Here is a 27571-nt window from a genome sequence, read left to right as displayed (position 1 = left end):
CACAGTAGTACATTTGTGCCATTAGAAGGTATCTACTTGCAAACAATGTGTGTAGACAGCGGGTACTTAGAGGGGGTTTGAAAACTCTTCATTGATTTGTCGTTTTTTGTTTTTGTCTTGTTGCCGCACTATCAAATTTCAGTGTAAGATTCAACAGTCAGCAAAGTGGTGACATAGTACAACTCCATGCAAGTGCCCGGGGAAAAATAGTCTTTAGAACTAAGAATTGTGTGTTATGTGTCATTATTATAGGACCCATATGTTCAACAACAGCTTGGAGAATGCATACAAAACCTAAAAAGAGATTTAGCAGCATATTGGATATTTTCTCCCCACTGCCCATATATTAACAACACAGAAAATAACGTTATCTGTAAGAAGAAAAACAGGAGAGGAGGGAAAAAGAAATATCTGTGCATGCTGCAAAACTAGGAATGTCAATATTTCTAAAAGCATCACTTTTCTTTATAAACTGTCTATACAGTGAATTTGTTTGCATTCCTGGCCCAGCTCATCTTTACGATGAATACGCTATGAATCAGTACTTGGGAGTTTCTGTGCAGACACTCTATTTGATATACAGTACTTCTATTCTATACATAGCACTGTTGCTATCCCTTTTATATGAGTTGCCCTAGGGAAATGGAGGAATAAACGAGCCCTATTAGAGAATGCTATTTACACTGAGACAGTGATCATTTTTATCTTCTACTAGTAACCAGTAATGATTCAAGGTTTGTCGCTTAGCTTAGCTACCAGAGGCAGCAATTGTTGTGAACAATGGCTTTTGGGATGTTTTCTGTAAAGCCCTGGAGTTGTTTGGAAGCTCTTCAGAGGGTTTCAGTAACAGGAAGAGAGGAGCAACCTGGCTTCTTGAAGAAAATATTTTACAATCGCCAGCTATGGGGAGAGTATGGATAAATGCTTGCATGTATTTATTGTATGGTCAAAGGCTTTCAAGGCCAGAATCACTGGATTGTTGCAAGTGGCCACCTTGATTAGCATTTAATGGCCTTGCAGCTTCAAGGCCTGGCTTCTTACTGCATGTGGGAATCCTTTGTTGGGATGTATTCAGCTGGCCCTCCTGGCTCCCGGTGGCGCAGTGGGTTAAACCCCTGTGCCAGCAGGACTGAAGACCGACAGGTTGCAGGTTCGAATCCGGGGAGAGGCAGATGAGCTCCCTCTATCAACTCCAGCTCCTCATGCGGGGACATGAGAGAAGCCTCCCACAAGGATGATAAAAACATCAAATCATCCGGGCGTCCTGTGGGCAAAATCCTTGCAGACTGCCAATTCTCTCACACCAGAAGCGACTTGCAGTTTCTCAGTTCGCTCCTGACATGACAAAAAAAAGAAGCTGGCCCTGATTGTTTCTTATCTGTAATTCCCCTGTTTTTGAGTGTTGTTCTTTATTTACTGTTATGATTAGAGTTTTTTAAAATACTGGTTGCCAGATTTTGTTCAATTTCATGGTTTCCTCCTTTCTGTTGAAATTGTCCACATGCTTGTGGATTTCAATGGCTCCTCTGTGCAGTATGACATTCACACCTATCTCAAAGAGACAAGAGTTCTTTCTCCCACCCTGGACATTCTACAGATATATAAACTCAATTTTCCTGGCTTCCAACAAACCTCACAACTTCTGAGGAGGCCTGTCATAGATGCAGGCAAAACTTCAGGAGAGAATGCTTCTGGAACATGGCCACACAGCCCGGAAAACTCACAACAACCCATGTATTTATTCATTTATACACACGCTGCCTTCTGTCAAAAGAAGAGGCATGTGGCTCATATTTGTTAGGTTCCAAGGGGCATTCTTAGTTCACAAAGAATAGCCCTGAGACCACAAAGCCTAGTCATCATTCTACACAGAAAAAATGAGCAGAACACACCCTTTCTTTAAAATATGTAAAGATCAAACGATAACCACAAAAGGATTCCACACCTGGCCTGTGGTCAGAAAGGAAGAAAGCTACTGGCTTATTCATACATTTCCAATTGTTAAAAAAAATCTCCTCCTATCCCCCCCCCCCCCCCTCCACTTCCCTAAGGGTGCCTGGTTGTGAGCTGAAAGCTTAGGGAATAACTATGGATCCCTGGAGTGCCTTGGACTGTGAGAAGATCCAACTAGTCCATACTTCAGGAAATAAAGCCCAACTGCTCATTGGAGGGAAGGATATTGGAGGCAAAGATGAAGAACTTTGGCCACATAATGAGAAGACAGCAAAGCTTAGAGAAGACAATGATGCTGGGGAAAATGGAAGGAAAAAGGGGCTGACCAAGGGCAAGATGAATGGATGTGAAGTGACTGGCTTGACTTTGAAGGAGCTGGGAGTGGCCATGGCTGACAGGGAGCTCTGGCATGGACTGGTCCATGAGGTCACAAAGTGTCAAAATCGACTGAACGAATAAACAATAATGAATCTCTAGATCTTCAGAAAGGAAGCCAAATCCCAAAGAAAGTTGCACTTGGAGGGAAAGACTTGGGGTATTTTTTTTCATCTTCTCCACTTTCCAGGTGATGCCAGGACCCCTGGTATTAAAGCTTTTGTTATTAGGATACCAAAAAGCCAAAAGTGGGAGGTGTGGGTCTGGGTACAGATACATGCATTGTGCCATTTGGATTAAGGCAAAAATATTTATGGTTCTTGTTATACAATCCCTGTGAATAGTGCCAATGACCACCATTGATGTTTTTACAAGCTGCATCATCAGCCGGTGACCTGGAAATAAGCTCTGCATCAAGGAGGCCCCTGTGGTGCAATGGATTAAACCCTTGTGCTGGCAGGACTGAAGACCAACAGGTCGTATGTTCGAATCCAGGGAGAGTGCGGATGAGCTCCCTCTGTCAACTCCGGCTTCCCATGCAGGGGCATGAGAGAAGCCTCCCACATGGATGGTAAAACATCAAAACATCCGGGTGTCCCCTGGGCAACATCCTTGTAGACAGCCAGTTCTCTAACACCAGAAGCGACTTGCAGTTTTTCAAGTTATTGTGTACTGCAACTAAGACCACGCGGGATGTGAACGTCACTAGGTGTATTTTGCCACCCTTAAAACTCTCCTTTGCCCCACCAATCTGAGTTGCCATATCACCTGATTCGCCAGGTTTTACTCCAGTTCTAATACTCTCATGCTTGTTTCCATGATCTGCTGAATCAGAAGATATTCTGACCTATTTCCTAACCTTACTTATATCATCCAGCTACTAATCCTTTTATTTATATACACCCTTTCTCCCAGGCTGGGACAGAAAATGTTGTAGCATCGAAGGAGAACCCCGCTCACCAATATCACTCAATATTGCAACATGGACTCTGTGGTCCTGAAATCTCAGGGTTTGGGTGCCTTTGACCTGCAAACTCCTTTCCTGTCTGACCTGAAACCAGACTCTTACAAATTCTCCCTCAAAGATGTGACGTTGAATGTGAAGTGGCCACCATATTTGAGCCTGATGATCTCCATCTTGGTCTGTTTTTCTCACTCAAAGATCAATTTGGAAATTGAAAGCCAGCATGGTGTAATGGTATCAGAAATGGACTATGACTGGAGACCAGGGACTGGTTCCATGTTAATCCATGGAAACCCACAGGATGACCTTGGACAAGTATATACTAGCCCCAGAAAATCTCGTGATATGCTTGCCTTAGGGTCACTTGAACATACACCACCATTACTATTACCATCATAGTAAGAATGACAATGTTATCATAGTAAGAATGACAATGTTGCAATGTTGAGAGTGTCTACTTAGGGTTCCAGCTAGTCATATGTTCTTCCATATTGCCCTACTACATCCGTTCTCTCATCTTTTCACACTACGCTTCCAAGAGTCAGTTGACAGTGACCACTGTGCATGTCCAGTTCTCTTTGATCTGTGATATAAAATGTGCATGTTTGTAATGAAGACCATTTCACCTTTGTGTTATAGCTTATCTGCATGTCTGCTGTGTCTGTCTGAGATATTTCAAAGCACAACATTGCAGCGCTCCATGGAGGTGTACTGATTGCTTTCGTGCCGCAATACTTTGAATTCAACAGAAAAGTGGCTGCTGGGACTTTGTAGTGTCTGCCTGATGCCTTAGCTTAACAAATCCTAAAACCAAGGCTTTGGTCCAATTTACGGAGCATTGACCTAAATCCCATCTATTACATCTGACCTTCCTGTAGTAGTAGTAGTAATAGTCGTAGTAGAAATAATAATAACAACAACAACAACAACAACAACAACAACAAGAACACTTCATTTGTATTCCACCCTATCTCCCTGAGGGGACTTAGGCTGGATTCCAGTATATTCGGAGACACAAGGCAAACATGCAATGCCTCGAAACAATGAAACACAGACACACAGATAAAAGTAAAGGGGAACTTCATCTCTGGCTCTGGGGATGGTACTTATCTCCATTTCTAAGCCAAAGAGCCTGCGTTGTCCATAGACACCTCCTGGTCATGTACTGGCATGACTGCATGGAGTGCCATTTACTTTCCTGCCAAGACGGTACCTTTTGATCTACTCACATTTGCATGTTTCAAACTGCTAGGCTGGCAGGAGCTGAGGCTAACAGTGGGAGCTCACCCCACTCCCCAGATTTTAACTGCCAGCCTTCTGGTCAGCAAGTTCAGCAGCACAATTGTTTAACTGTTGCACCACGGTTCAAATATTGTAACAATGAATTGTTGTAACAAATAAGGCAGGTTTCCTCAATCTCTGCTTCTTATGTGTTTATTCTTTCTATCTATCCAGTTTTCTTTCCATTGTTTCCATACAAGAAATGATTAGGTATTTTATGTTTTAAAACTGAATGGGGAATATGACAAAGTAGTCAGTAATCAATATTAATTGGGAAAGCTACACCAAGTATAAAAATCAATGAAAAAGGTGTTGAACAACCTTATTTAATGTAAACTTCCATATTGCCTTTCGTAACACCCCTCATTGTCCTGGATACAAATCAATTGTACAAGAAACCATTGGAATGGTAAAATACATCTCTGTATTCCTAGTGTGGAGAAGCAACATGCACAAGAAGCACTCAGTGCTAACACAGGAAATGAATTCTTAAAGGCTTTTTAATGTGCATGATCTCCTTTTCTCTGGATTATATTGATGGTACAAAAGAAAAATCCATTAGTTGGCAAAGGTTGACCACACTGCCTTAATTAGTCATTCATCATGGGCAATTACCCTAATCTGTTAAGAGATAGGTCAAAGTTAATCGTTCTGAAAAATTATAATGCCTTAGTTTGTGCATAGGCTGTACCTCTAGCCAAATGATCATTAACTTGGTTGACTTTAGAGTGGTATCATTTAAATGCATAGCTCTGGACTGCATAGTGACCTAAGCCTAAATTACTGTATGCAATTTGTTATAATAAACATATAATTTATGATTTTTTTTCTGTATAAAACCATTTGTATCGCAGATCTCTGGTTCAAAAACTGAACTAAGCTAAAAATGGTTTGTTTGTTTGTTTGTTTATCATGTCAGAAGCAGTACAATTATAATGTATTTTAAAAGACACAAAGTTAAAAACTTGACATTATACTAGATTTCTTTTGACCAGAAGCTGGCCACTTGAAGTGCCTCTGGTGTTGCTGTGAGAAAATCCTCCACTGTGCATGTGGGGGGCTCAGGCTGCCTTGCAGTAGGCAGTCTGTGGTTTGCTCTTCTCCCCACTCTCGTGCTGTGGAATCCACTTTGGAGCCCCATTTCTTAAGGTTGGCCCTGTACCTCATTGAGCGCCTTTCAGATCACCCAGTCTTCTGCGTGCCCAGGAGGGAGTTTCTCATCCGGTCTCAGCAACTGATTGAGCTTCTGGGTTTTAGCCTGCCACTTTTGGACTCTTGCTTGCTGAGGTGTCCCTGAGAGTGTCTCTGTGGATCTTAGGAAGCTATTTCTTGATTTAAGGCATTGGCTTGTTGGCTAATATCTAAACAGAGGGTGTACTGGAGATGTCAATGCCTTGGTCCTTTCATTACTGGCTGCTACTTTCCGATGGATGTCAGATGGTGCAATATCAGCTAAACAGTATATTTTCTCCAGTGGTGTAGGGCGTAGACATCCTGTGATAATGAGGCATGTCTCATTGAGAACCACATCAACTCTTTTAACGTGGTGAGATGTAGTCTACACTGGGCATGCGTATTCAGTAGCAGAGTAGCAAAGCACAAGTGCAGATGTCTTCACTGTGTCTAGTTGTGGTCCTAAGGTAACAATGGTAATCCTATAATAAAACAATTATGTCTAAGACTGCATCTACACTGTAGGATTAATGCAGTTTGGCACCACTTAAATTACCATGGCTCAATATTGTAGAATGCTGGGAATTGCAATGTCCTTAGCATTCTCTCACAAAGAGTATTGGTACTTCACCAAAGTGAACCAAAGTGCAAATCCTAGAATACCACAACACTGTATCTTGGCAGTTAAATTGGTGTTAAAATGCATTAGTTCTACAGTGCAAATGCATCTTAAAATGGGCAACAATCCTTTTTCGGTATCAACAAGTTTTTTTTATGACTCAAAGTATTTCTATTTTCTTTTAATATCTTTGTTGCCATTTAGTCCAGATACTGCTTCTAGACAATACAATCCAAGCTCTCTGGAGTGAGGTGAAAATAAGACAGAGTTGAGGGCCAGCCATACCCTGAAGGTCTCAAACTGCCAAACTCTGGACGTCAGCTTTTACTGAGATCAGGAGTTTGTAACACATGGCCATTTTTGTTGCCACCATCACCATCACTACCACTGAAACCTGGTAGCAAATCATGCCACTAAATTTGGATGGCAAATTGGGGAAAGGCACAAAAGTGTAATTGCTTTAAAAGGATTTTTGTAGTTTGTTGCCAGAATTTTGCAGCAAACAAGGGAACTCCCATTAAAAAATCCCTGTTTGTTTTAATTGGGTTTTTTTTAACATTCCTTCTGGAATTTGGCAGCACAACCTGGCACTGCTTTTGGCACAGTATGTGTGCCTGTGGCTGGTCCAGGGCTAAGGAGAACTTGTCCCTACTACAAAGCAAACATAATCCAATCTGCATGTATTTTGGCTCGCTAGGTACTCTCACCACTCCATCATCCACCAAATACTCTTTCCAAATTTATTTTAATACACTGAATATTTGGGTGAAAAATGATATAGAAAATAAACACTTTCCTACAAGTGCCTTATTTTCATTTGTATGTCAAAAAAAGAGACCTTCTTTCCCCTTTTATTTGCATCACTTTCATCACCATCTATCACTTTTCAAAAGAACATAATGTTTTCTGCAGCCATTTGTGTAAATCTGTCCATAAATTCTGTTTGTAAGAGATGTCTGCTATCTGGCCCCAGATTCTACTGAGACAAGCCAAGACTGGTATGATGAGGATGCCACCACTTCAGAACTGGGGAAAACCAACACCAGCTGTTTCCACAATGGATTTCAATGGTTTCCACAATGAAGGGTTTACACTTTATTTTATTTTTCTGGTTATTTAATATTTAATGTTAATTTTACTTAAGTGATATTTGTCTTTACTGTTCTAATGTAGCACAAATCCTATGTAAAACCATACTACATATTTTTGACATTAATATTGAAATCTGAAATATATAAAGAAAGTACTCCCTGGAGCTTAACAGACGACTCGTTCCTGATGTAAATGTTGAACACCTTGGAAGGCAAAATGTTAGAAACAAAAAGGTCAAAGAGTCTGGGCACAATCCTCTGCAATTTTCTAATCAGGAAAGAATAGACCCACCTGACCAGGGACCTTATCCCATGTTGGAGGCAGTAGCATCATGTAATTATGTTTAGTCCTTTAGCATTGCAAATCGCTATATTCTGATACCCATTACTTATCACATGTCATAGGGAGTCCCCGGTGGTGCAATAGGTTAAACCAGGGGTCCTCAAACTAAGGCCCGGGGGCCGGATGCGGCCCTCCAAGGTCATTTACCTGGCCCTCGCTCAGGGTCAACCTAAGTCTGAAACGACTTGAAAGCACACAACAACAACAACAACAATCCTACCCCATCAGCCAAAAGCAGGCCCACACTTCCCATTGAAATACTAATAGGTTTATATTTGTTAAAATTGTTCTTCATTTTAATTATTGTATTGTTTTAAAGTGTTTTTTTGCACTACAAATAAGATATGTGCAGTGTGCATAGGAATTCATTCATTTTTTTTCAAATTATAATCCGGCCCTTCAACAGTTTGAGGGACTGTGACCTGGCCCTCTGTTTAAAAAGTGTGTGGACCCCTGGGTTAAACCATTGTGTCGGCAGGACTGCGGACTGAAAGTTCAGTGGTTCGAATCTGGGGAGCGGGGGGAGCTCCCTTCTGTCAGCTCCAGCTTTTCATGTAGGGACAGGAGAGAAGCCTCCCCCAGGATGGTGAAACATCCAGGCAATGTCCTTGCAGACTGCCAATTCCCTCACACCAGAAGCGACTTGGAGTTTCTCAAGTTGCTCCTGACACGAAAAAAAAAATATATCATCTGAATTTGCTGGTTTCTCCATTACTAACCATCTTCATCCTTATCCCACAAGAAAGCAGATTGTCCCCCCCCCCCTTTTTTTTAAAGGGTCATACTTCGACACTACAAGTGAAAAAACTCGAAGGATCGAGATTTATGTTATTAAAGGTAAAGAAAAATAGCAATCTTCTAAAGTAGCAATATTTCTAAATTTTAATTTTTTTAAAAAATTACCAAAAAGGATGAAGTGCCTCCATTATGGCAGAGGACAGGGGACGCACTGCTGCTTAAGAGATTACCTACAGGACCGCCCATTTGCCCACGTCATAGTTATGATTCAGTGCAGACAACTGTGACAGCTCTTATCCCACATGTTTTTGTATTTTTGAAATGGACTATCTCAGTACCTGAGTTCAGAAGACGATCTCAGACCGTCTTCTCCCCACTCCCTTTTTTTTGGGCTGTTTAGGATATTTGACTGTCAAATCATGATGGGTGCAGGCAGGAAGTCCCTCTGCATCATGAGTTGGACTCTGCCACTTTTCATTGGCTCAGTGGCTTACAACTCCCATGTAAAATCATACTACATATTTTTAAAATTGGGGGGGGGGGAGCATGGGATAAGGTCCTAAGTGATCTAAAAGTGATACCCAGTGAGTTAAATGGAAAACCATAGAAAAAGCAAGAGATACACAATCATTAATTATCTGCTTTCCTAGTAAATCCATCAGATAGATTACAAAGGCTGTCTCAGGAGTTGTCTGCACCAGAATAATAATCCAGCTGCAATTAAAAATGCCCTGGATCACACACAAAACACACATACCACTGTAATACACTGCACTAGAATGGTATTGATGATTGAGTATCTCCCCTACCCAAATACAAAGCAGGCGGTCTTTTTTCCTTTTCTCCTTGCAATCTCCATCTTGCAATCTCCATTCTTTACTGAAAAGGCACCCACTCCAATCCAGATAGTCACACTAGGATGACATGTATTTCCCCCCCCCCAAAAAACTGAGGTGCAAACTGAATTAGTCTGCAATGCCTTATGTTCATTGATTCATGTTTGGGCAATGCTGCATTTGGTGGTCGCTATGTAGATCACCATCAAGTGTTCAGCCACGGCAGAGCACTTGATGAACCAACCTGGACACAGCATATTATTGGATACCACAAAAATGCTGGACCACTCTATCAACCACCATGTCAGATGACACAGAGAAGCCACTGAAATCCAAAAGCACGTGGACAACTTCAACAGAAAGGAGAAAACCATAAAAATGAAGAAAATCTGGCTACCAGTATTTTAAAAAACTCTAAAACCAGGATGGTAAATAAAGGACATGTGACGGCGCAAGTGGCGCCACCTATATGTAGAACTGTAAGTTGCAAGATTTGAATTGTTGTATCATGCCTGATTTTGCCTTTTTACCCTGTATATGTATTGTTAGATTGATTGGTTATTTATAGCTGTCAATTAATATTGTTTGCATCAGTTATATTGCTGCCTCAGCTCAATTGTTTGGCTCCACCTCTTCCTGGAGGAAGGGAGCGCTTTCCTTTTCCATTCCACCATCAGACTTTATATCAGATGGGCATGAGAAAGAGACTTGGCTTTTAAAGCCCCTGATTAAGTTACCTCTCAGCACCAATTCTGCGGTTCTTACCCTTGAGACTTATGCTTCATGTTCAGATCAACCTCGACGACGCTGAGAAGTCTCAAGCGCCTTCAAACCAGTCCTTTGGCACCAGAGGAAGACTTTGTGTCTTCAAACATAGGCCATTTGGACTGGAGTTGTGGATTGCTCCAGCATTCACAGTCATTGAGAAAGAGGGACCTGGAAAAGCTTCTCAGCTGCTAAAAACTCCTTGGACCCAAGACAACCAGAGACTGTAATGTATATTTTCCTTTACCCTTTTGAAACTTCCAGCTTATTGCCTTAAAGGGATAACTCTTTGTGAACAATAAAACCTATATTGAGTTGTCTACAGTGTTTTGGTCCTTGGGAGTTCCGGTTTTCCTAAAGGAGAGCAAGAAGCATTCCCCTGGGGAAAGATGTCGCGTCCATGCCTCTTTCACTAAGAGTTATAGCTCCCAGGCGCGATGGCACAGGACAACACTCAGAAAACGGGAATTCCAAACAAGAAACAATCAGGACCAGCTAACATCTCTCAACAAAGGATTCCCCCATGCAGGAAGCAGCCAGGCTTTAAAACTGCAAGGCCATTCAATGCTAATCAAGGTGGCCGATTGCAACATTCACACTTGCCTCCAACAGACAAGAGTTCTTTCTCCCACTCTGGACATTCGACAGATATATAGACCTCACTTGCCTAATTTCCAACAGATCTCACAACCTTTGAGGATGCCTGTCATAGATGTGGGCGAAACGTCAAGAAAGAATGCTTCTGGAACATGGCCACACAGCCTAGAAAACTCCCAGCAACCCAGTGATTCCGGCCATGAAAGCCTTCGACAACACACTGTTCTTATTCCTTTAATATCATTCTGCTTTCAATATCGCTTTGCCAATGAACCCAAAAAAGTGAACTGATATCCACAAGAATCCATACTAAAATAAACATCCTGCAAGATTCTTCTTTCCCTTCCCTTGTTCCTTTTTATGTCTGCTCCTAAAAGCATTGAGCAGGACAGACATACAAAGTCATACTCTAAATGTATACAACAAGCAGCCAAAATGAAAACCAAACAAGGAATGTCCTTCTAAAATCAGAGGGACAAAATCCAGAATTTGGACACCTGTTATTACTCTTTTGCTTTAGAAGGGAAGCTGCCAGAGTCTTCAGTTCGAGCACTCTATAGAGCAGATTGTTAAAAAGCAGTATATATTCTATACACAGAGAAACCTGTTTAGCCTCATAAAGTATAATGACATTTACCACACTAACATCATTCGCCTCAGAGGATGGTCCATAAACTCTACAATTTCCCCCTGCCCATTTGACAACCGCCTCCAAGGAAGCTCATAAAAGAACCCGATTGTTCTCTCCCCAACTCCTTCCAATATCATTTAATGAGTCTCAAAGGACTCTTACGGTCTTATTAAAGGACCATCTAGGCCTTACCCATTACTGAGATGTATCCTATGATTGATTAAGAGACCAAAACCTGGAGGAGCCTTTGCCTCTGCAGTATAGTATGTCTTAACTGTTCTTTACCAAAGTAATAAAAAATAAGAAAATTGCATTGGAAATACACTAAACTAATTTTGTCTTTCACCAGAGGAACGCATTGGCAACATAAAGAACTACCAATCAACCCAACACAGAGTTGTTTAAACAGGCAGGATTACACTGCCTCCAACACTGTTTGCTCCACAGGTTCTTTCCCCCTTCTAGAAAATAACCATTTTCCGAAAACACTAATATTGATAATATAGCCAAAGAGGCAAAACAACAATAGCAAAGTTTGGTTTTGGTTTTTTTTTAAAGTATTTTGTGCTCACATTTAAACATGATTTTGGATCCCTGGTGGTGATAGCTTTTATAATTCAGGAAAAAATTAACTAATTACATTTTTTCCCCTTAGATATCTATATAAATAAAAATGTAATGTTCGTTTGTGGGATTAACATAACTCAAACACCACTGGACACCAAATTTGGACACAATACACATATCAAGCCAATGAGTTGTCATAACTCATAAAAATACTGGAAAACACAGCAGAAGACACTTAAAAAGCCAAAAAAATTACAACACATGTGCAAAGCTGCACATATATATGCAAACACACATATATACACATACACACACACATATATATACACACATATACACACACAAACCACATATACACAGACTGGGCCACAGCAACGCGTGGCAGGGAACAGCTAGTTCCAAATAAAAATAAAATATATAGAAGTCGAGTAAGAATAAAATATAATTATTAAATAAACAGATACTATTTATGCATTTGATATGGTTTTCTACCTTAGACTGGTGTTGTCTTAACATTAGATAAAGGTAAAGGTTTTCCCCTGACATTAAGTCCAATCACGTCCGACTCTGGGGGTTGGTGCTCATCTCCATTTCTAAGCCGAAGAGCCGGCGTTGTCCATAGACACCTCCAAGGTCATGTGGCCGGCATGACTGCTTGGAGCACCATTACCTTCCTGCTGGGGCAGTACCTATTGATCTACTCACATTTGAATGTTTTCTAACTGCTAGGTTGGCAGACGCTAGGGCTGACAGCGGAAGCTCATGCTGCTCCCCGGATTTGAACCTGCAACCTTTCGGTCAACAAGTTTAGCAGTTCAGCGGTTTAACCCACTGCGCCACTGGGGGCTCCCTCTAAATACAGCGTCCAGATGGGGAAACACGCTGTTCCTCTTCTCCCTTAAGCAACCCTCCCAAATGTAAACAATGGTTAATTGGCAGACTTGTTACAGCTTTACTGCTCACCCATGTTTTCCTTTAAGAACCTCATCAGCCACAGGGTCCCCCCTGTTTCTACACACTTCTGAAACAGTTTACAGATAGAGTCCCACAGAGTCCATCATACAACTCAAAACTACTTCTGCCAGTCACCCATGGGACTCTATCTTAAACTCTTTTCAAAGTGTATCGAAACAGAGGATTATGGCATTGGGGAGCAATCATCTTAAGAGCTCCCGATTTGTGCAGAAACAGCTGAAGGCGCTTAATTTTACATGTGATGGGATCCATCAGATTCAACTATGGGCAGTTCCAGACAGCACTAAAGCGCACGCTTTAGTCAGGGGCAAAAATAACCCTGGGAGCTGAGAAGATGTCCAGATCAGACCTGTTGGTCCTGGGATTTCTGCCTCTGTCCACACTGCTTTGTCCCGGGATTTTGCAGCACCCAACATGGCTGCCTCAGGACATCCGCTGGAAACTTTAAAAAAAATCTGAAGATGTGAATATGTGAAAATGCGAATCATTCCAAAAGTTCCGTTCTTTGTCATGGCTACAGAAACTTTGCGATCCACACGTTTTATGAAGTTTTTGACAGACAAACAAATTTAATGGGGTAGGACCAATTCTGTCCAAGTCAGCACTACATAATCAAACAGGAACAAACACTTTCAAGTCAGGAACACAACTTTGCCATTATTGATACTTTTTAGAGCCTGCCTGCCTGGACATCTGTGCAGATAGAGTTGATTGTGTACTTGTGGCATCGGACAATAGATTGCAGTTACTAGGTTATACATGTCTATTTCAGATTGCTCTTACTGTGAAAAGATGTACAATGTTGAATAGGGGGCCACAGCTTTGTCCTAGCCAGAGAAAATGTGCCCTCCACACATTTCATGAAGTTTCTGGCACACAAAGCTTTCACATTCTACTCAAGTGTCACTTTCTTTTTAGGAACCGACCAATCAGGAACATATATCTAAAACCCAGGAACAAACCCAGATAAAAAATCCAGTGTTTTCTAAGTGTAGGGACACACAGACATTTGAAGATGCAGATTTTTGGCTCAGATCCAGGCTATTCCTGCACCTGAAAATCTCGTGTTTTTGCCATTTTAAACTATTGCTTCTGAGTTTACAGGGAACAGCATTAAGCCATCCTCCTGTTTCCTGCATAAAGGTACTAGACGGACCCCATTGGTTTAGTGAGGTTGAAGGGTGTCTGTTCCTGTGGGCGGTCTCCAAATATACATTGATGCTCTTTTTCTCACCAGTAATCCTTTTACATGATTCTTTTATGGTAATTTAAAAATGCGTCAGGAATTGTGCAATTCTGCTATATCACCACTTAGCTGTTGCTATATTTTGCCCATTTTTAGACCTAGATTTTGGACTTCTGCAATTCTGAGATTTAAGGAAGAAAGAAAGAGGTATGGGCAGGAATTACACTGATAAACCGATGGCTTTGTTTCCCCAAGGCCGCTACACCATGGAAACACGCATTCACTTACAAAGATGAGTACTTGAAAGAGTTGAAAATGCCACCTGAGAAGCAGCTTTGAAAACTACGATTGGCTTTTTACTTTTATAGTGGCAAAAAGCATGGTTTAGCTTAGATACTAAAGGACTTCTCACACTACACATTTATAGTACTGTATTTCCACATTTACTGCCATGGCTGTATCCTATGGTATCCTATAGCTTGCATTTTGGGAAAGTACACTATACTTGAGGATCTCTCTGGAATTTTAAACCTCCTTCCTACATGGCAAATCCCACAATCTCATAGGATATTGACATGGGAGTGGAGTCACAGCACAATAACTGTATGGTGTGACGTGGTCTCTGGATGGGCAAGTGCAATGGTTCCCAGGGGGCATGGAACAGACTGTCAACACTGGCTTAAATTCCCCAAATAAAACAGAAAAGGAAATGGACAGAAGTGTAATTCCGCCTATGAAAAAAGGTGGTTTTTTAATGATAAACAACTGTGGGATTTGCAAATTATTTAAAAAGCAAATTGTCTATCCTGAAAACTATTGAGAAGAACATTCCACAGATATATAAACCCCATTTTCCTAGTTTCCAACAGATCTCACAACCTCTGAGGATGATTGCCACAGATGAAGGTGAAACGTTGGGAGAAAATGCTTCTGGAACATGGTCGTACAGCCCGAAAAACTTACCACAACCGTATTGAGAAGAAATTAACCTTTTTCTCTTTTGTGATGAGGAGGCTTACAAAAAGGGTGGTGAGGAAGTCTGGGCTTGGTAAAAGAGCACCCCAAAATTGTGTTGTCGAAGGCTTTCATGGCCAGAATCTCTGGGTTGTTGTGAGTTTTCCAGGCTGCATGGCCTTGCTCTAGAAGCATTCTCTTCTGACATTTTGCCCACATCTATGGCAGGCATCCTCAGAGCTTTGTTGGAAACTAGGCAAATGAGGCTTTCATATCTGTGGAAAGTCCAGGGTGGGATATACTCTTGTCTGCTCGAGGCAAGGGTGAACGTTGCCAGGGCTCTGCCATATTCAGGTAGAGATGAACCAAACAAATTCCCAGTTTGAGTTAAACGATTTAATTAAAACAGCACTTACTTTCTTGCTGTTTTAATAGTCCATACTATAAAACATAAAGATAAAGATAGCACTCATCCACAGAACATAAACCAAAAACTGACAGCAAACACTGCTGCAGGTTCAAGATAACACCGTAAACAAAAGGTCCAGTCCACTGGTCAAACTGTTCAATGAGCAAGTCCAAGGACCAAGAGTCTATACAGTAGTCAGAAGCCAGTCCAGAGATTCAAGGTTCCAAGAGTACAGGAGACAGGTCAGGATACCAAAAATCCACAAACCTGGGGGGAAACCAGCAGCATCTACCACCAAAATAAGACAAATACTTTTCTCCCAAAGATCAGTCCCAAGTCTAGCTCATTATATCCAGAAACACACAGCTGCAATCTATCTCTTGCATACCTCCACCCTTAATAGCTTTCACCCATTAATTATTACTTACAGATTACTCAACCCTTTAGAACTAAGACTTACATTAACCCTCCCATCACCAACTGCTAGGCGTACCACCACGAACCACCATCAACTGCAGAACATGATACATGACAGAATGTTGCAACTGGCCACCTTCAGGCCCGTAGCCAGGATTGTGTTTTGGGGGGAGCTGAGTTTGATTCGGGGGGGGGGGGGGGCTGTGTCTGAGTCTGAGTCTAACCTAGCAAACCTTTGATCATGGTGATCAGATGATATTAATAAACATAACAGTTTAAATAATGTACCAGTAAGGCCTTCTTGCGGACCACCATGAGAATTTCGGGGGGGGGGGGGGCTGAAGTCCCCCAAGCCCCTCCCCCCTGGCTACATGCCTGGTCATCTTGATTAGCATTGAATGCCCACGCAGCTTCGAAATCTGGCTGCTTCCTGGCTGGGGAAATCCTTTATTAGGAGGTGTTAGCTGGCCCTGATTGTTTCCTGTCTGGATTTCCCCTGTTTTTTGAGTGTTGCTCTTTATTTACAGTTCTGATTTTAGAGTTTTTTAATAATGGTAGCAAGATTTTGTTCACTTCTATGGTTTGCTCCTTTTTGATGAAATTGTCCACATGCTTGTGGATTTCAATGTCTTCTTTCCATGGCAACCACAGAATTGTTATCTGCATTGGTCGGGTCAAAATCTCTGGACATCAAGTTCCTTTTCTGTTGTTTGCATATGTTATGTAGGAGCAAAAGTTCATGTCTTAACCATAGTTAGTATAATTGTATATCTCGATGGTATCAAACCTTATAATGTACTGTTGGTATCCTCAGTAATTCCCAGATAGATTTTAAAGGTTCAAAGGCCAGGAAATTGGAGGGTGTGTTTTCAGTGTGGTACACAGCACTTAAAATAGAAGAGCTGTACAAACATACAAGATAATTACTCTCTGAAAGAACAGTGGCAGAAACAACAGCTGCTGTTTGGACACATCAATATGCTGAGCTTTCCTAGGGTGTTCCCAATCCAGAAAATGTTGGAATCAGCATTACATTCATCTCTTAAGAAAAGTAGAAAAAGGAAAGGGTTAGGATGCCCTATGACCATATGCTATCTTAGGGTTAAAGGTTAACATTTTAAATCTTAACACTGAATTTGATCTAAGTATATTTTAATTATGGAAAATCCAGAAAACATTATTTAGAATTTTTGAATTTAGTAAGATTGGTGGGAAATGTTTTCTTTTAAAAAAAAACAACGAGATTTTGTATTCATTTTAATCTGAAACTATTTTATTATGAACTCTAAAACAAATACAAAATACAAATAAAACGTATTAAAGGAACGTTATAAAAGTTGTACTAGATAAAGAGATACCTATTATAGGCTCTGATACAGTTAGTTAATAAATATGTTATTTTAAAACGCAAAGAATCATTTAAATTAGAACTGATAAATTCTGACTATTACTAATTATTGAATATAGATTTGAGAATTTTGAACTACTTGCTACTAGCTATAAACACGTATCTATATTGCAAAGAACATGTTTTAAGGCTCAGAGAATTTAGGTTTCTTCTACACTGCCATATAAAATCCAGATTATCTGCTTTGTACTGGATTATATGGCAGTGTAGACTCATATAATCCAGTTCAAAGCAGATAATGTGGATTATCTGCTTTGATCATCTGGATTATATGGCAATTTAGAAGGGGCCTTACTTGTTTTTGAGATCCTGATGCTTGAAATGTTCAGATCTGTCTACAGTAACACATGCCTTGAGTGCATCCGGTTTGGATTACAGTAATGCACACTATGTGGAAACAGTCCCTGGAAACTTTTCAGAAACTTCAATGGATCCAAAATGCTGTGGACCAGTTGCTGACTGGGCAGGTTATAGGGAGAATATAATCCCCTTGTTGAAATAGCTATACTGTCTGCTAATCAATTTCTGGGCAGAATTCAAAACACTTATAACCTTTGAAACCCTACCCAACATGAGACCAGATTATCTGAAAAGTTTATGTCCCCATTTTAGCTTGCTCAAACTTTCAGAACTGAAAGGAAGGCTTTCACTTGATCCCACCACCATCTCAGGCACATTTGGTGAGGATATAGGACAGAGCTTTCTCAGGCTAGATCTACACTGCCATATAATCCAGTTTCAGAATGTGGATTAACTGCATTGAAATGGATTATATGGAAGTACAAATATAGAATCCGGCCTCTGAAGCTTTTCCCAGGTTGGGGAATTCCCAACTTCTGCAGGCCCACTTGCCGTCTTCACTGCTGTCTTTCTGATCATATGTAAAGGCCTTTCTATTTGGGGAAGCATTTGATTTTAATAGGATGTAGTTGAGCATTTAATATATTCTATTGTTTTACATTTTAAATGTGTTTTTAAAATGGCTTACCCGCATTTTGACTATATTAATGCTGCTTATGTTCTGCACCTGAGGACGTAGACTTAGGACTTCATCCCATGCAGACTTCTCTCCATCTTCTCTAACTTTCTCTACTCTGCCGAAACATGACACAGGAGCCCCTAGGATCATGTTGGGGCTGTGTAAGGAAACAGAGAGAAGACTGCTACCCAACTCCAGTTGACAAAAGATGGAGAGAAGACGAGTAGAAGCGAGAAAAGGCAGGGACAAGATGTGAGATGGCTGCCATCCCTGAAGACAGAAAGGCAAAGGACGTGGATGGTAGGGAATGAAATAAGACGCTGGTGCGATGAAGTCGTTAGTCTTAGAAAGTTATGTTGGACCAGAAAGCCACCCATTTCAGCTGGATCTACACTGCGATATAACCCAGATTATAAAAACAAAGAGACTAGATTATCTGCTTTGAACTGGATTAAATGAATCTACATTGCCATATAATCCAGTTCAAAACAGATAATATGGACTTTATATTACAATGTAGAAGGGCCTTTAGTCATCCCAAACAGTCAGTAATCTTGTCCTTTCTCAAATAAGTAAAATAAAATAATCCAAGAAACAAGTGCTATGGAGTAAGACTGAACATTTCCTGAAATTCTCTACTACAATAACTTGCACCATTAAATCTTGAAAAATAAAATGTTCTTTAAGAGTAAGCCCCCCTCCTAAATTTTCCAATGTGAACACTTTCACATTAACTTAATGCTACAATTTGGTCTTGAAAATTAGATCCTCCCACACCATTAAGTATGCACTAAATTCAGCAGTGTGTCACAACTGCTTGTCTAAAAGTCTCTTCTACCGCCAGTATGCGAAATACTATTATGCAGAGCCATTATTCTTGTGACACTTTCCAGAGGTAACGTAAACAAATAAAGACAGATCTCGACCCAAGAAGCTTACTATCTCCATTAACTTCAATAAAACACCCAGGAAGATCAAAACCAGATTGTAGCGTGTGTTATATATTGCACTACTCTTCACCACTTGCCAATTATCTAAGATTTCTCGCTAGTTACTTATTCATGAGGTGCCTTCAAGAAAACAATTAATGAGAAAACTGTCACAAGAAGAAAGGGACGCCCCCTCCTCTCCTCTTTCAAAGGCTTTGGCATAATTTCTGAAGCAAGTGCTTGCCCAGGAACATATACAATGGAATGGAATGGTCGGTTAGAGCGACAGAAACATCTTACTCATATTTTAATATGTTCAGTGTCACCCTGCAGTGCAACATGTATAATTATGAAGAAATAGGAATGTAATTATTTTTTGAAATGTGAGTGCTAACATGCGCACAGCACCATAAGCAAAGGCAAAAACATTATGTCTACTTATTGCTAGTTTTAAACATTTCCATTAATCTTAAACACCTTATTAGAATACTAATAGCATGCATCCCTTAGTGTTTAAGCAACATAGTAGTTTCATCTGAATTCTTTGCTGAAGGGAAGGTCAAAAATCTTGAGAACATGACACACCATTGTGTATACTTTAACCAAGCAAATAACACTAGGTAACAAATTTTTGTTCCTGGGTCATGAATGTCACTTACTAATTGGTTCTATCATAAAAACATGGGGAAAATGTATTAAACTGCAAAAAACTTTGTTTTTGCAGGACATCTTGCAGCACTTTTTGCTATAGTTTTTCAATGAATATCTCACAGGGCGCTTCCAGACAGCCCGAAAATCTGCAACAAAATATTTTTTAAAACCCACTTTGGCACGGATACCCTTCCCCTCTCCCCCCAAAACACCCAGGCTTTCCCTGCTTAAAATCAGTATGGCTTGCAGCCACCCCGAGGTCTCCCAATTTACCCCTAAAAATAAAGTAAAACTTACCTGGCTGCCATAACTTTCATACTTATGCCCTTTTGGCATGAGGAAACGATGTACCAGGAAATTGGGGGGGGGGGGGGGGTTAGGAGTAAAATCTCTCTCCTCACCCCATCTTCCAGACTCCTGGCGCATCATTTCCTCATGCCGGGAGGGTGGTGGCCAAGTATGTTTTACTTTATTTCAAGGATAATTCGGGGGCTTGGGGGGAGGGGGGAGCATTCCACACCTTTGGACTTCAGGAACATAAAAGATGTGAGATGGCAATGGGGACTCACCTACAGGTAGTCCCAAGGCTACCCAGTAGTAAGGTCCCGAAGGCCCAATACCCCATTAGATCTGGGCCTTTCAGGATCTAATGGGTTATCCAATTCATTTGAAATAACTTAAGTTATTCCTAATTGATTCGATTTTACCAGAGGTGTCATTTGGATGCCTCCGGTAAAAACCCAGACTGGTCCTGAGATATGGATCTGTCTGGATGGGCCCATAGACTCTCAACCAATTTGACATAGTTTGTGGCAGTTGCAAAAAACAAAGTTTCTGGAGTATAACAACTACTTTCAAAGTAAGTACCACACAATTAAACAGGAAATAACACTTTCAAACCAGGAACAGTTTTTTTTCCAAATTTTGTTACATAGTGTGATTTAAAACACCAGAGAGCTTGCAGTATTGAATAGGGAAACATGGAGACATGGAGGAGTTTAACCCTTTCCCCATCCACACAACTTCAAAATCACTTTCCTCCCAAAGAACCTTTATTCCATTAGAAAGAAAGACATAGGTACACTTTTCCTGGACGAAGCAAAACAAATACATTATTGCGGGAGAGGAAAACAAAAACGCAAGTAAGAAAGTATTACATGAAACAAGTGGGAGAGAAATTCAGTTCACTGCAGCCCTCTTTCTTCCTCTCCTTCTGCAACTAGCATTTTAATCTTTAAATTTTGGTTAAATTATTTTAAATAAGTCTGCATGCAATACTGTGTGGCGATGTACTTTTTATCAGTCTCTTCCCTAAGCATGTATGTGTGGAGATTGTGAACCACATTAAATGACACCATGAGAGGAGGGGGTGACACCAAAATGGCACTCTTACCATTTTTGTGCAATTTTGCCAGACATTTCTTTCTTCTTCTTTTTTTAATAGAAGAGTGTAGAGATAACTACAAAGGTAAATTTTGTAAGCCCAGCTTACATGTATTGTATCAATATAGCGACAAGGCTAAAAACCTTATGCTAATTTGCTTTTTCAACCAGTTAGAGCTGTCATTATTACCCAATTACTATGACGCTTTAAATCAAGCATATGTTAATATACCCATGGAGCAGGATTCATCCTTCCAGAACCTTGTAGCTTGGAACCACTTTCTGGGATTGGCTTGCCAGCTAGACAACCTCCCAGATGTCTAAAAGTAGTCTCAAAAGATACCAATAGATATGATATTAAAAACTGCTAGGAGATCTGGAAAAGCCAACACGAATCCTACATCCCTCTTTCTTACTGTGAATGAGATGACCAAGGCAGTTTCCATCCAGGAAGAGAGACTGAACTGGATGAGCATTGTGTAGTTTTGCAAGCATCCACCAAAGCATATTGACCCAAAAGAAGAAATTTGATACCAAATAGGAGTTAACTTTGGCACTCCAGGTGTTAGGAATTGTGAAAGTTCAAAACACCTGGAGTTTGCCCATGCCTGGGTTAGCAAGATCATCAGGGTCCAGCAAACGATCTCAGAAGGTTATTCACCTGCTGGTCACTCTTGCAAGAGCCTGGCTGCATTTTCCAGCATAAGTAACTGAGGTTCCTCCATCCACTGGAAGCACTAGGGCAGTGTTTTTCAACCCGGGGGTTCGGGACCCCTGAGGGGGTGTTGCAAGACGTCAGAGGGGAGAACCAAAGACCATTGGAAAACACAGGTTTTTCTGTTGTTCATGGGGGTTCTGTGTGGAAGTGTGGCCCAATTCTATCGTTGGTGGGGCTCAAAATGATCTCCGATTGTAGGTGAACTATAAATCCCAGCAACAACTCCCAAATGTCAAGCTCTATTTTCTCCATACTCCACATTTGGGAATATTGAGTATTTGTGCCAAGTTTGGTCCACATTCATAATTGTTTGAGTCCACAGTGCTCTCTGAATGTAGATGAACTACAACTCCAAAACTCAAGGTCAATGCCCACCAAGCCCTTGCAGTATTTTCTGTTGGTCATGGGAGTTCTGTGTGCCAAGTTTGGTTTAATTCCATCATTGGTGGAGTTCAGAATGTTCTTTGTTTGTAGGTTAACTATAAATCTGAGCAACGACAACTCCCAAATGACAAAATTAATCCCCCCCCCCCCACAACCCCACCAGTATTCCAAATTTGGGCGTATCGGGTATTTGTGTCAAATTTGGTCCAGTGAATGAAAACACATCCTGCATATCAGATATTTACATTAGAATTCATAACAGTACCCAATTCAATGACATTTCCAATCATGTGGTTTTGTCTGCATGTTGTCTGCACTGTCTTTGTTGCTGCTGGGTGCCATCACCCCCAATGGCAGTATTTCCTAGGATCATGGGAGTTTTGGTTCATCACATCTTAAATTGCCTATTTGAAGAAGGTTGCCTTCAAATGTTTCAGTGTCCTCCTGCGTCTGCCATTCTTTGCTTAAGTATCTTCTTTTTAATCTTTCATTTTTCTTAGAAGGAAGAGTCCTTGGCAAAGGGCAGAGAAACTGTCCCACTCCAATTTCCCTTCCCAGCAGGTTTAATCTGACTGGTGGCTACCTACTATAAATTAAATAGGGAATGTTTCGAATTCTGTACGCCCACAATTCTGAATGGATTCAGGGCACATATATGCTTCTGTGTAATTCAGAAGTGAAGTTTAGTTTTCTTGAGGCAGTCTTCAGCTTTGTTGAGATTCAGCAGTTCCACTTGCAGAAGGAGTTGGGAAGCAAATCTACGTAGCAAACCACCAATGCTATGCAAATATACACTTCAGATATTTCAAACACAGGGAATAAGATGTATGTGCAAATTCCTTTCCTCCAATGGGCAAGTTTTATAATATGAGGTCTTAGATTAACGAGGGAGAATCTAAATATCAGGAACACATTTTTGGTGCCTTTGTATGTTCTACCCACTGAACTCCAAGTCTTCTGAAACTCTGGACATGAAATGCACCTTCCAAATCTTGGCTCAGCATGTTCTCGCATAGCCATTCTTTTCTGATTCAGGATGTGAATCAAAGAGATCTGGTTTGCTTCGGAGTGCCTATACAGATACCCCAGGAACTACACGGAGACTGGGATCCTCATATTGCAGATTAACCAGATACAAGATTTTATTTCCCTACCTCCTTCGGCAAAAGAAGCAGCCTATTCTATAAGGATCATCATTACAGCAATCCAAAGCAAAGCAGGAAAGGAAAACCAATTCCTCTCCGGGGGGGGGGGGGGGAGGTGTTTGTTTGCTTTCTGGCTGAGCAATGTATATACAGTAGTTCCTTAATTCAAATGTGCCAGAGCTACCCGTTCTCACATGAGCTCCGCATGTTGATCCCAAATTCTTGCTCTGCAGCAGACATACACTGATTGGCTACAGAGGTTTGTGTGACTGATTTTGGACTTCCCAGTGAGTTTTTTAAAAAACATGTGGTTTCCAGTTGGATGCACAAGAGGTGAATGCCTTGAAGCCACCCTAACCTCGACCCAACTTCAAGATGGATTACAGTACCTGTGTGTTTGAAGCCTCAGTTACCCCTGATCTGGCTAGCAGGCCTGATGCTATCTATTACTCTCCAGTGCCATTTTTTAATTTAAAGATTTTTTTAAAAAAATGTTTGGGTATTGGGTTGTTGTCAGTTTTTCGGGCTATATGGCCATGTTCTAGAAGCATTCTCTCCTGTTTTGCCTGCATCTATGGCAAGCATCCTCACAACCTCTGAGGATGCTTGCCATAAATGCAGGTGAAACGTCAGGAGAGAATGCTTCTAGAACATGGCCATATAGCCCGAAAGACTGACAAAAACCCAGTGATTCCAGCCATGAAAGCCTTTGACAATGCATTGTTTGGGTATTCTTGCCCAATGCCCGCTGCTGCCTAGCAATAAAATACCAATCCAGACCAGACCCAGGCAGGAAGCCAATCTAAAGACACCCCCTGCCAAACAAAATGTCAGCCCCGAGGAAGCGCAACAAGACGACAGGCAATTTCTCTTCCATCCAGATTGGGCCCTGCATTTTTTCAAATAAAACAGCTATCTCAGGTATGCCAAACTTTGTCATAAAATAGCCTAATGAGAAATATGTCAGAGCCTTCTGTAGGAGCTCCAGGCTACATTTCCCTAGGAAAAAGATCAGAAGGAAACAAGAATAAAGGGAAGACTGAAGGACATGGTAGCTTCATTTAGCATTTATAATGACAGCAGAAATTAAATGCAACCACTTCCACCATAGCAGCTGTATCGAGACTGAAGTCTGGTGGGCAATGTGTGCCAATGTGTCCACAGGGGGTTGGATGAAAAATGAAAAGCTATTGAGGCAGGGATTTAGTTCAGATGTATTAGAAAGATAGCAAGCAACACAAAAGGGGAAGCATTATCTAAAGCAATTCTCCCAATTATTTTGGGCTTTAAAGCTTTTGGATAACAGTACTCAAAGGACTGTGATGATGGGACTGCTTTCTCCAGGGCTGGCCAAAGAATTTAGAAATGAACAGAAAGTTTTCCTTTACTCTCTCTAGGAGGCCCTTAAACTTGCACTGCTGTACCTTCACATTTTCATATGTGAAGCAGGCTCTGCATTGTACACTCCACTCCCATCAAGATGTATATGTAGGTGTGAGTATCTTTAAGGTGCTTATGGTAACCCCATGAATTCTATAGGTTTTCATAAGCAAGGAACCCTCACAGGTAACTTTTTTCATGTCAGAAATGACTTGAGAATCTGCAAGTCACTTCTGGTGTGAGACAGTTGGCCGCCTGCAAGGACATTGCCCAAGGGATGCCCGGATGTTTGATGTTTTACCAACCTTGTGGGAGGCGTCTCTCATGTGCCCACATGGGGAGCTGGAGCTGACAAAGGAAGCTCAACCTGCTCTGCCTGGATTCAAACCGCTGATCTGTCGGTCAGCAGTCCTGCCAGCACAAGGGTTTAACCCATTGTGCTACCGGGGGCTCCTATAGGTAACTTTGTCAGCTCCTTAATCTGAAACATAGCCTAGCATCCAACATTCATTGGCAGCTACCCAACCAAGCACTAACCAGAGCCAATGCTGTTTAGGATGGGACAACATGAGTTTAAAAACCATACTCATTCTGAAGCCAGCAGTACCTGTCTTCACAAGGCATTATAACTTCTGGCAAGAATTCAGACTTTTTATTCCCTAACTTGATCTTGTTCCATATGAAGCAAAGTCAAGGAATACTCTAGAGTAGGGGTCCTCAAACTTTTAAAGCAATGGACTGGTTCATGGTTCCTCAGACTGTTTGAGAAGCACAAACAAAACCCTATGCGCACTGCACATATTTTATTTGTATTGAAAAAAATCATGAAAAAACAATGCAATCTTTAAAATAAAGAAAAAAATGACCAACCTAAACATACCAGTATTTCAGTGGTAAGTGTGGGCCTTCCTCTGGCTGATGAGATAGTCAAATTAATTAGAATTTTTGTTGTCTTCAAGTTATTTCAGACTTGGGGTGACCCAAAGTCTAAAGTTTAGAACAAGGGGTGGGTCGATGACCTTGGAGAGCCGCATCTGGCCCGTGGACCTTAGTTTTGGGATCCCTGGACTTGAGTGTCCAGGAAACTATGGAATCAGGCTGTATTCAATGTGATCCATTGTTCACACATCTCACCCCCACTATCACCTTCCCCAGAGCTGGGTTTGGGTCATTCTCATGTAACCATTGCCACTACCAGGCTGCTCCTGTTCCTCTCGTCCTTCCTTTCACCCTTCTTCTCTCTGAGTCAAGTGGATGCCCTTACAAACATTAACAAAGGTTTCCAGGAATGATCAAGTGCTCTGTGACCACAATGTCAGTACAGCTCTCCACACCAGTCCTATGCTTTCCTGCCCATGTAGATGCACCCTAGGTTTCTGAACACACTGACCTTTTACTTAACCAGATTATACTATATTAAGAGGAGATCACAATGCATTATATTGTGTGAACATTCCTAATAACTCACATGAGACTGGATGAGAAACTCCCTCCTGGGCACACAGAAGAGTGAATGACTTGGAAGGGGTGCAGAGCTAACCTTAAGGAATGGGGCTACAAAGTGGAGTCCACAACTTGCGAGTGTGGAGAAGAGCAAACCACAGACCACCTACTACAGTGCAACCTGAACCCTGTCACATGCACAATGGAGGGCCTTCTCACAGCGACACCAGAGGCACTCCAAAGTTGCCAGTTTCTGGTCAAAGGACATTTAGCATAATGCCGAGTTCTTTTTTAAACGTTGTGTTTTAACTGTACCCTCAACTCGCTTCTAGCACAATAAATAAATGACATGATTGAAGATGTTTATTTTGTCTAACCCGTCCAGTTTACCATGGTTCTATCATCCTGACTTAGTGAACTTTTTTGGGACTTATCTGACAGTGTCAGAGAAGCTCAACCTCATCTTAAATGCCCTTCTAATGCCATTTTACCCTTTTGACAGTCTTTTATTACCAAGTATTCCTTGTTTCAATTTTCTTCCTTCCAATAAAATGTTGATCTTTATTGCAGCAGAGAAAATTCCTTTGGGTATTTCAAACTCCAAGCAGTACAAGTCATCCAATTTCTTGACTAGTTCTTACTTAAAATAAAATCCTCTTAAGTTTCACTAGAAACTACAACAGCCATTTCACTGGTCTGTGTGGTCCAATTAAAATATTTTTTCTACTGCCTACTATTTTGCTTTTCCTCCATTCCTACAGGCTTCCCACATCATGCATAAATGTGCACAACTGAAACTGTATAATTAGCCCATGGGTTCCTAGAAATTGGGAATATCGCCTTATGAAATATTCAGCAATCCAAAATCTCATTCCACATGAGGTTATATGTTTACATTGCCCACCCAGGTCTACTTGTGGATGACCACTCCAAACTATAACCCAGACTATGTTAACAAATGCTTACAATAAATGGTTTCTGGTGCCTGGTGTTTGTTAGATTTTAAAATAACTTTCTCGGAAAACATGACTGTATTTCAATTTCAGGTCATTTCTGCAAAAGCCTGCATTGTCCAGCATTGGAATCCTATAACTCCGATAAATAAATTGACTTTTTTTCTTTCCAGGTTGTTTTATAAAACATTGCTGTACACTTTCAAAAGCAGTTTCCAATCTCTGTAAATGCTAAAGTGATTTTACATTAGATTTTCTGTGTAAGATTTGTTCTGAGCAGGTTTGCCATTGCCTTCCTCTGCGTCTGAGAGAGTATGCCTTGCA

General features: G+C 41.0%; 1 protein-coding gene across 4 annotated transcripts in view; it reads right to left on the bottom strand.

Moving 5' to 3' along the window:
- SEMA5A (semaphorin 5A) overlaps window positions 1-27571 on the bottom strand; it is a 208783-nt gene that overhangs the window by 130223 nt on the left and 50989 nt on the right. The window lies entirely within an intron of this gene.

The sequence above is a fragment of the Anolis sagrei genome, chromosome 4 (genome assembly GCF_037176765.1).
Source record: "Anolis sagrei isolate rAnoSag1 chromosome 4, rAnoSag1.mat, whole genome shotgun sequence".
NCBI lineage: Eukaryota > Metazoa > Chordata > Lepidosauria > Squamata > Dactyloidae > Anolis > Anolis sagrei.
This window is presented reverse-complemented; position numbering and strand designations above follow the sequence as displayed.